At 37.7% G+C, this 8781-nt stretch overlaps 1 pseudogene; it reads right to left on the reverse strand.

The window, feature by feature from the left end:
* Positions 1-6188: 6188 nt before the first annotated feature.
* LOC149188686 (putative strigolactone esterase DAD2) lies at positions 6189-8138 on the reverse strand (annotated as a pseudogene).
* Between the last annotated feature and the right edge of the window lie 643 nt (positions 8139-8781).

The following is an 8781-nucleotide window of genomic DNA, read 5'->3' on the forward strand; positions in this document are numbered from 1 at the left end:
ATTGTATTATCATACATGGTGGAAATACATAGGAATTACAAAAAGCCTTAGCTCTCACAGCTAGCCAACTCTCAGTACAATCCTCATAGATGCTCATAGGAAATCCTAGCTTCTCTCCAGCGTTCATCTTTGCCCTCCAAGCTCCTATTTATTGCGCTGTTCCTTGTGGATGATTTTCCTTTTACCAAGTGGATGATCAACCTTCAAAACTGCTCAATCCTCAAGGATACTTCCTTGACAGCATGCACGAATTTTCTTTATAAAAAAACACATGCAACTGACAGTACAATGTCCTAGAACATTAATCTCAACTAGGTCTTTCTCAGAATATACATGCATGAGTTTCTGATGATGGAATATTCTTTTAACTTGAATAGCACTAGTTGAGTGCATTAATGCATCAACTGACTGTTAACTCACTGTTAGTTCCTCAAAAAGTTTGGAACTAATTTAACTGGACTTAACTCAGTAAATTGAGTTAACTAATTACAACTCAAATATAACTCAATCTTATCTCCTTAATTTAAGGGTTAACTCTTGCATGACTTCAGAAAGACTTCTAACTTGAATTTCTCCAACTAATTAATTTAAAATAAATAAATTAATTAATTCCAAGTAGCTGTTAAGACTAAATTTGACTTTAATTCACAATTTAATTCAAGGACAAATTAAACTGGAATATTCTTGTTGTCATATTTCAACATAGCACGACACCATGGCAACTCCACATAGTGCATGTCATGCGCTTTCACTCGTTTTTGTTCTGGGGACGCTTGTAAACTTGGAGTGTGTTTGTCTTCACTGTTATATCTTTCTTCTTTGTTGGTTCACATAAATTTCTTGTTCAAAAACCATGCCTTCACCAACATGGGTCGACTAATGCGCTAGTGGCTGCATTGCAAATGTCACTTCACATGATCAGGTTTGTGCACTGTTAGCTTAGGGGTAGGAGTAGTGTTTGCTTTTGATTTTGCTGGCTTGCATTCTTGTTTGATTTATTGCTTTGTTTGTTTGTTTGTTTTATTTCTTGTTTTCTTACTCACTTTGTTTTTTCATTTTTTTCTATGTATTGCTTTGCTTTTTGGTGTTTTTACTTGTTATTTTCTATAGGTTAGTCTCGTAGGAAACCATGTATGACTCTTGAAACAAGCTGGGTAAATTACAAGAGGACTTGTACAACTATAAACATTTGGTTATATGTTGTTCACTCTCTTATGTAATAAATTGGTGCCTTCAGTCCATGATACATTAAAGGGAAATACGTACTGTTCGAAGTGAACCTTGGTGAAAACACAATGCTTGCGTGCTAATTACTATCACCTACTCTAGTCGGTTGTTTTTGGGTTAACCCTTGTTAGCTAAGTCAAGTAGAGTAAGGTGAGGGGGAAAACCTTAACAATCACGTCAATGGTATACATAAACTACTTCTCTGAAGGAAAAACCTCTTATGCTCTTAATAAGTTGAGACCCCTCTTTCGCCTCTGAAATGAATAAGTGATATGCACAATTATGAAGATGAAAAATTAAAAAAATCAAAAGTGAAAAAAGTTTGAAAAAATGAAAAATGAATAAGGAAAAAGAAGAGAAAGGCTTCCTACGTAGATAGGTGATGCAAGTACCTCCACCGGGGTACTGACCAGGCTTGTTGGCAGTGAAGCTATGCGTGTGTCCCTGTGTTACTCTGTCGTGGTATTATCCGGGCCTATTGGCAGTGGAGCAACACCAAGGATGAAACTAAGACTCTGACGACTATATTGCTTGTGCATCATATACTCCTTAACCCCAATCGAAACAAATATGTTGGCTTAGATTGGAATGTGTGTCGACCGACCAAGGTCTTGGCAGATTTTGCATCTTACAATCAAGCCATGTGGAAACCAAGATGAACTGAGAACTAAAAATACTTCCAGATATGTTGGACTTGCTTTTCACGAACAAGTTCCATCCAAAGAGCTGGAGTTCTACTAGTGTGTCGCCAAGTGTCGTAGCGGCTACAACAACCCTCCAAAAATTTTCCTTAGCTTCATTTTGGAGCCTCCCTACCAACCTTTCACATCAACATGTCTTGTCTTGTGAAGTACAGAAGCTTGAATGATTTTCTTCCAGAATGACAGCCTGTCCATCAAAGGTTGATGTACTCCCCTCACAGGTTGTTCCTTCGAACTTGGTCGAGCTGCAAGCTAGGAATATCCCTCAAGAAATTCCATAATTCTGGAGGGAAACTAGCCTTCCCTGTAGAAATTGTGCATTTATGTCTGGTAGCCTACTAGGCTCCAGAATTATGCAAATCTGCCAATCAGGCTTCATCCAGAAAATTGCACAATTCCTCCCAGTAGGGCTACTCAGCCTAGGAACTGCGCAATCTTGGGAAGTAGTCAGCTTCTCTCCTTAGACATTACGCAAATCTCCTGGGTAGCTAGCCCAACTCCCTTCTAGAAATGTGTATTTTCTGTCAACAGTTTAGCAGCCTCTTGCATCTACAGTTGATTTGACTAGTTCCCTCCGGGACCAAGCAAAAGTGATTTTCATGCATGGGTTGCTTCTCCCGAAGTAGCATGCAAAGAAATCCCTTGATTCAAGTAAATACTTTTAGCACCTGGAGGTTTCATGCAAGGATCATTTCAGAAACCTCCCACCAAGTGTTGCTCTTCGTAGATTTGTGGCATGCGTGTCACATCTTTGATTTTATAAAAAGTCATGAACTGGACACTGCAAAGCTCATTCATCACATGAACCTTACATCTCTGACATCCCACATCGCATCTAGGAGTCGTCGAAACATTCAACTCAAGTGTTTTGGGGTAAGCATGTCTTCTATGTCTTGTGTTGCATTTCTAGCACTTTTTGTGTTTTGCCTTGTATGAATTTTTTCTGCTTGATCTTAGTGAGCGCTTGTTATTGTTTTGATACATACTAGATTGTACTAGCACCATTTCAGTTTTCATTAACATCTCACTATTGTCGCATGCGTGAAACTGTTTTTCACAAACGATCACCAATTCTGTGACTCGCCTCACCCACATGCATGTTGTTTCATTTTTTGAATCTGTCATTCACCATTTGCATGCATGATCATTCACTCTTGTTTGCACTCATCTCACCATGCATTCAAACTTCTCATGTTTTTAGTCACCTGTCAGCCGGACTGGGCTGCCTTGGCCCAGACCATGCCTTGCCCAACTAGCACTACGCATTTCTGGAAGATAAAATTTTGCCTTTCCTATAGAAAATGCACAAGTCTAGCCAAGAACTAACCTCCAGGCTTTCATTACACAATCCTTGGAGGCAGTGTCTCGTCGGCCCCAGAAATTGCGCAATGCATTTTTCTTATTGCATGTCACTGCTGAATGAAACTGCGCATTATGTAGTTTCATTCCTCAGCAGGCCAGGATGGACTGTGCATTATGCAGTTCCAGCATTTAGTCAGCCTCCCAACATCCCAGACTATTCCTTACATAGTTTTGATAGCCAGTCTCCTGACCTCCGAACGGAAATCGCACAACCTTCATGATCAGTCACATAGGTATGTTGCAAGTCATCTCTCAAGTTGGTTTTAGTTTTTGACAAACTTATTGTGTGCCAATGAGTGTTGCTATACCTCCAGGAATCACAGGTGTTCGACTGTCTCTCAGTAGGATAGGTACAATAGTTTCCAAGGGATCAGAGCTGAAGACACCATTCAGAGAAAACTTGGGGTTGCAACTGATCAAGTGTCTATGAAATTGCCTACCCACAAAGACATCAAGTTGTTCGTAGATAAGGACATCAAGGTATGACAAAAACAACACCATAGCAAGCAACACCATGAAAAATAGTTGAAGGCAGCATACTGGATGCAATGAATGCAAGAGGAAGGTTGTCGACAACACAGAGGTGGAACAAAGTTGCAAGCTCAAGCAGATCTACTGGTGTTGGAAGAAACTTTGGAGACTTAGGCTATTAGGTGACGATGCAACATGAATATCACGCTAAGGTAGAGAACAGAACATAGAAGGAGTTGCATGTGCTCAAGCACCAACTCCAAGAATAATAGGAGTTGCACAGACGAGAGAATGAGTTGCAGCAGGAACAGGTAAAACAAGGGGTGCAACATGCATAGACAGATGAAACTGCACTTGTACAAGTTATAGATTCATCCTAAAAGATGGCATGAAGCAGACATGGTGAGTGGTGTTTTTGATCGCATGCAAGGGCATTCCACAACATGCATATCATTGTGCACATGCATGCGATCTAACCCATTCGACACACTCACCAAGGCAAAGACAAGAATCAAGTTCGACTCGCGCTGAACATGTAGTTGACTCGAGTGCACACTGGAAGATCATGACAGACACTGTGCATCAATGTGTTGCTGGTTCGGCCACACCTAAGCAAACCATGTGCATGCTAGTAGACGAGTTGGATGGAGGAGCCATAACAATGCACCCGGATGCAACAGAGGCAATAGTTTGCTTTAGTAAGATGTCACCATGGAGCGCATGCACACCATCATGGATGACTAAGCTTGGCAGCAGCTTACCACCTTCACCAGCACAAGGATTTCAATGAGTTGGTCTCATCACAACGGACCGAGTGTCAGTGATGTCTTACATGGCTTACTCAAGCCATTTTGTCTCACATGGGCACATGTGCATTGTAATGTAACATCTTGTCAAGTGGAAGTTCATGTGTCGATAGTTGGATGTAGCAGTCATAGAGTAGATAAAGAGCCATGAGGGTAGATGAACTATCACAAAGGGGAATGTCAAGGGTCACCCCACCCTTTGGTATAAATAGAACCTCATAACTCATTGTAAAGCCTTTTGGTCAACCAAGATTTCAATAAAACTATATTGGAGAGAGCTTGGATAGTATTGTAACAAGCCTTGGCTTCTCCACTGTGCAAAGCTAGTATATCTCTTTGGAGGAGCAGGTGGTTGTGGTTGTAACATTTTGCTGCTGGAACTAGTGGTTAGACATGGATGTATTGTATGATTGGAACTTACACTTCTTAATATAACAGAGTCAACACGTTTCACGCTTATGTTGTATTTTATTTTATACTATCTGGTTTAATCTAAATGATATATGTATATTTTCTCATGCATGCATGTATGGAATATTCTGTATAAATATATATGAATATTTTTTAAATGTGATGTTGGTTTAACCATCACTTTGGATTGCTCGCTAACTTGCTTTACAACTTGTGATGCATCTTTGCTCGTGTGTTCCCTTCCAAGCTGTGTACTATTACAGTTTTCTAAGGGGCGCACTCACCTCGCCCTCAGTGTGTTAGAACCTTCCTTGACTTACTTCAGTTATCACACCCTTGCTACCAACAGGGAAATATTGCTTTCCTCTGTGCGAAATCATGGTCAAGGCATTACCGTATGGCCCACTGCTCGGACTCCTACACCAAATGGTCTGAGGTATAATTGGGAATTCTTACCAGGGAGATCCACTTACATGTTTGCGGGTCCAACACCATCAACAAGAGGGTTGAATACTTAAAGCTCATCTCTTGGACTAGTGTACTAGACATTTTTGCAGAAATATAATTGAGTTGCTACTAATTTTATGGGATTCTTGTGATGTGGTGTGGCACTATATTTATCCAGTTTTCTTTATGTATTTCATGATTAAGTATTTTGAGCATCCATAAATATTCTTCTGGTGATTATCTCTTAAGTTTTAAAGCAGATTTCATGATCAATATGCTTTGTTTTGTCTGAGATTTTCAAATAAGTTTTTTTTTCTTCTTAGCAAATGAATTCATACGTATATGCTCATTTTGCTTCTTCTTTCCTCGTCACCATACTATAATGACAAATTCGCTTTGAGACTTTGATTACACCTGCCTTGCCTCATTCTATGTTTGCAATTGATCATTTGGAATACTTGGCCTAGTTCCCTAAACTGGTGCTTCTCTATGCAACAAACCCTACTTTGCAAATTACTAGCCTAAAACCCTAATACTCTCGAGTCACTTCCATTGGATGCGAGCTTGATATAGAGAGAGCCCTCTCTGATTTGGTAGGGCTAGATACCAAGCCAAAATATGTTCTGAGGTTACCTCTTTGACTTCCTTTCTCAGCCTTGGGAAAACTAAGGAGTGCTAACAGGCTCGTCATGATCTTAGTGACATAAGAAATCCAACCTCGATTAACTCAATATTGTTTTCCTATTCAAGAGCTTGCAAGAATCTATGTAAATAATTTTTCTAGCATATCATATTCTGTTAGTTGTGGCAGATGGCCATCTATCTCAATTATGTGCACTGAATTCTTATTTCCCCCAAGTTTGATTCGCATGTAATATGAGACGCTCAATGGAATTTCCATGTCCTTCCTTGTCTTGATGATGCTACACAGGATCTTCACATCACATCAGATGCTTCTCAATGGAACTACCATGTCATTCTTAGTCTCGATGATACTACACATGATCTTCACATTGCATAAGATGCTTCTCATATCACTCTAGAAAATTCTTTTGGGAACCACAAGTGTGATTTCAGGCTTCATATTCATCATTCTTCTACTAAATTCCTTTAGTAAAGAGGTCTTATCAACGCCAATGAGCAGAGGAATGAAGCCTGAAACCCATGTTGAATAGTTGGACTTTATTACATTGAAAATTGCATCGATGTCTCTATGCTCAAATCCTCCATCATATGATTCATTGTTCAAATACCTGAAGAAACAACAAAAACATGTAAGGACATGGATACAAAAACAATAGAGGAAATTTTATGGTATTTAATGTTCTGTAGATTAATATTTCAAACAATTTTGGTCTTTTGATGGAGGCAAGACAACCCACCATTCTAGAAACTAAATGACCTATGTACACGTTCTTGTCAACTGTAAGCTCATCTAAAATGACGAGAAGAACTTTTGCATAAACAGAGAGTGAATCTCTATACCAATCGAAGTTGAAATGCATGGGATCGACAATACCGGAAAAGACCATATTGAATACAATGACTTTGAAATTTGGCACTAGGTATGAAATGAAAGGTCGTATTCTCTGTAGATCAGAATACTCAAGCGATATTGAGTTCCTCTCGGGCTAATATACTTGCACGTGTAATGCATGCATGTCTCCATGTCTCATACATGTAATATGGATTCCCATCATATCTTTGACACCATTACAAAGTAATTAAATATTAATTTAATTAGTAACTTATTATATTTTACTTACACCAATAGACGTCCCCCTATTGGAATTGGTCACTTTAATCTTTTTGCTAATTAATTTTTTTGATCAAATGGTTAAAATTGAAAGATGCCAGTATATTCTCATCTTCACCACTCTATCAATGAATAAAATTAAAAGTGATAACTTCCTTGCATATCTAAATCAAGTATTTAAACCTTATTTAAATTATTTTTTTACCAAATTATGATTAAAAATTTACTATGTCATTAATAATTGACCACATATAAAAATTAATAAAAATTAAATTCACTGAATTTCTTTATAAAACATGCATAAACTTGAAATGTGGCTTCACTATTCAAAGCGGGTATGTTTTCTCATACCACATGTCCAATGCCTAATTTGAATGTGTCATTGAAATTATGAAAAATTCTAGCATTGTTCGCAGCGTGGAACCTTAGGTATATAATACTATTTTGTTTTGTTCCCACACAAAAACTTTTCTTATGCCAAATGCCAATTGCCTAATTTGAATGTCTTTGCACTTATGAAACATTCTAACATTGTTAGCAACGTGGAACCTCCGCTTATGTAACGCTATTTTGTTGGCACTCAAAAATGAGTCATGTAACCCATTCTTGCCACTCCATCGAATCAATAAATTCATTAATCTACCCTTCCAACATATTTAAATTTCAGAAACATTTGGTTCCTAAACATTTTGGTTTATAGTATCGCTAGGGTTTCAGTGCAGCTAGGTAATTTTAATGATTTTACTTAAATGGTGGAGCTCCAAGAGTAGATTTGTTGACAACAATAAGCTAGTTGTTATTCATAATTTTTTTTAGTGTCTTATTGTGGAATTCTTCTATTTATTTATTAACACTAACATTGTTAACGTTTTTCATATTTCTTTCATCAAACCAAACATATTCAAAACCATTTGTCTCTTCAGCAATGTAGTCGTTGCCAGGTATAGCTCTTCTCATGGAACAGTGAGAGCAACATGGAGAATATAGTTCGTTCAAATACAATAAACTTTGGGTAGTTAGCACAATCTCCTTCAAAACCGTGAGATTTTCCTGTGAGATTGTTGGGCAGTGAATTTTAACATAGAAGAGGTACGACAATTATTGGGATTGGTTTGTTATTTTTCTTGATGTTTTAGCTTTATGTCTTGACTTCCAAGTAAATTCTTAAGGCTTATTATTGCTATTAGTGTTTCTTAGTTAAAAAAAATTTTAAGGAATCCAACTCTCATGCTAGGCATTGCTAAATTTTTTTCAGAATTGCCTAATAGTTGAGGAGTTCAAATTTGATTCCAAATAGTTCATTCGAATATTTCAGATGGGGTTATTAATTATGATTTTTTTAATATAAATATTGTTGAAGAAATGGAAAACCCCTTCAATTGACTGATGAATGCCAACGGTTCACCAACGACTGATAGTCATATCACTTGGGATAGTATTGTTTGAGTGAACATAAATGTTAATTTTTTTTTTTTTAATTTACCTTTGCCAGAGATTACTGTTATTCACTCTTTGAAGGGGTAATTATGGTTCTTGATACCAATGTTTATGAATGGGATAGTATTGTTTGGGCGAAGATAAATGTTTTTTTTTTATTTTT

The sequence above is a fragment of the Pinus tabuliformis genome, chromosome 3_1 (genome assembly GCF_031772625.1).
Source record: "Pinus tabuliformis cultivar Carrire ecotype Pingquan chromosome 3_1, CPIR1, whole genome shotgun sequence".
NCBI classification, from domain to species: Eukaryota; Viridiplantae; Streptophyta; class Pinopsida; order Pinales; family Pinaceae; genus Pinus; species Pinus tabuliformis.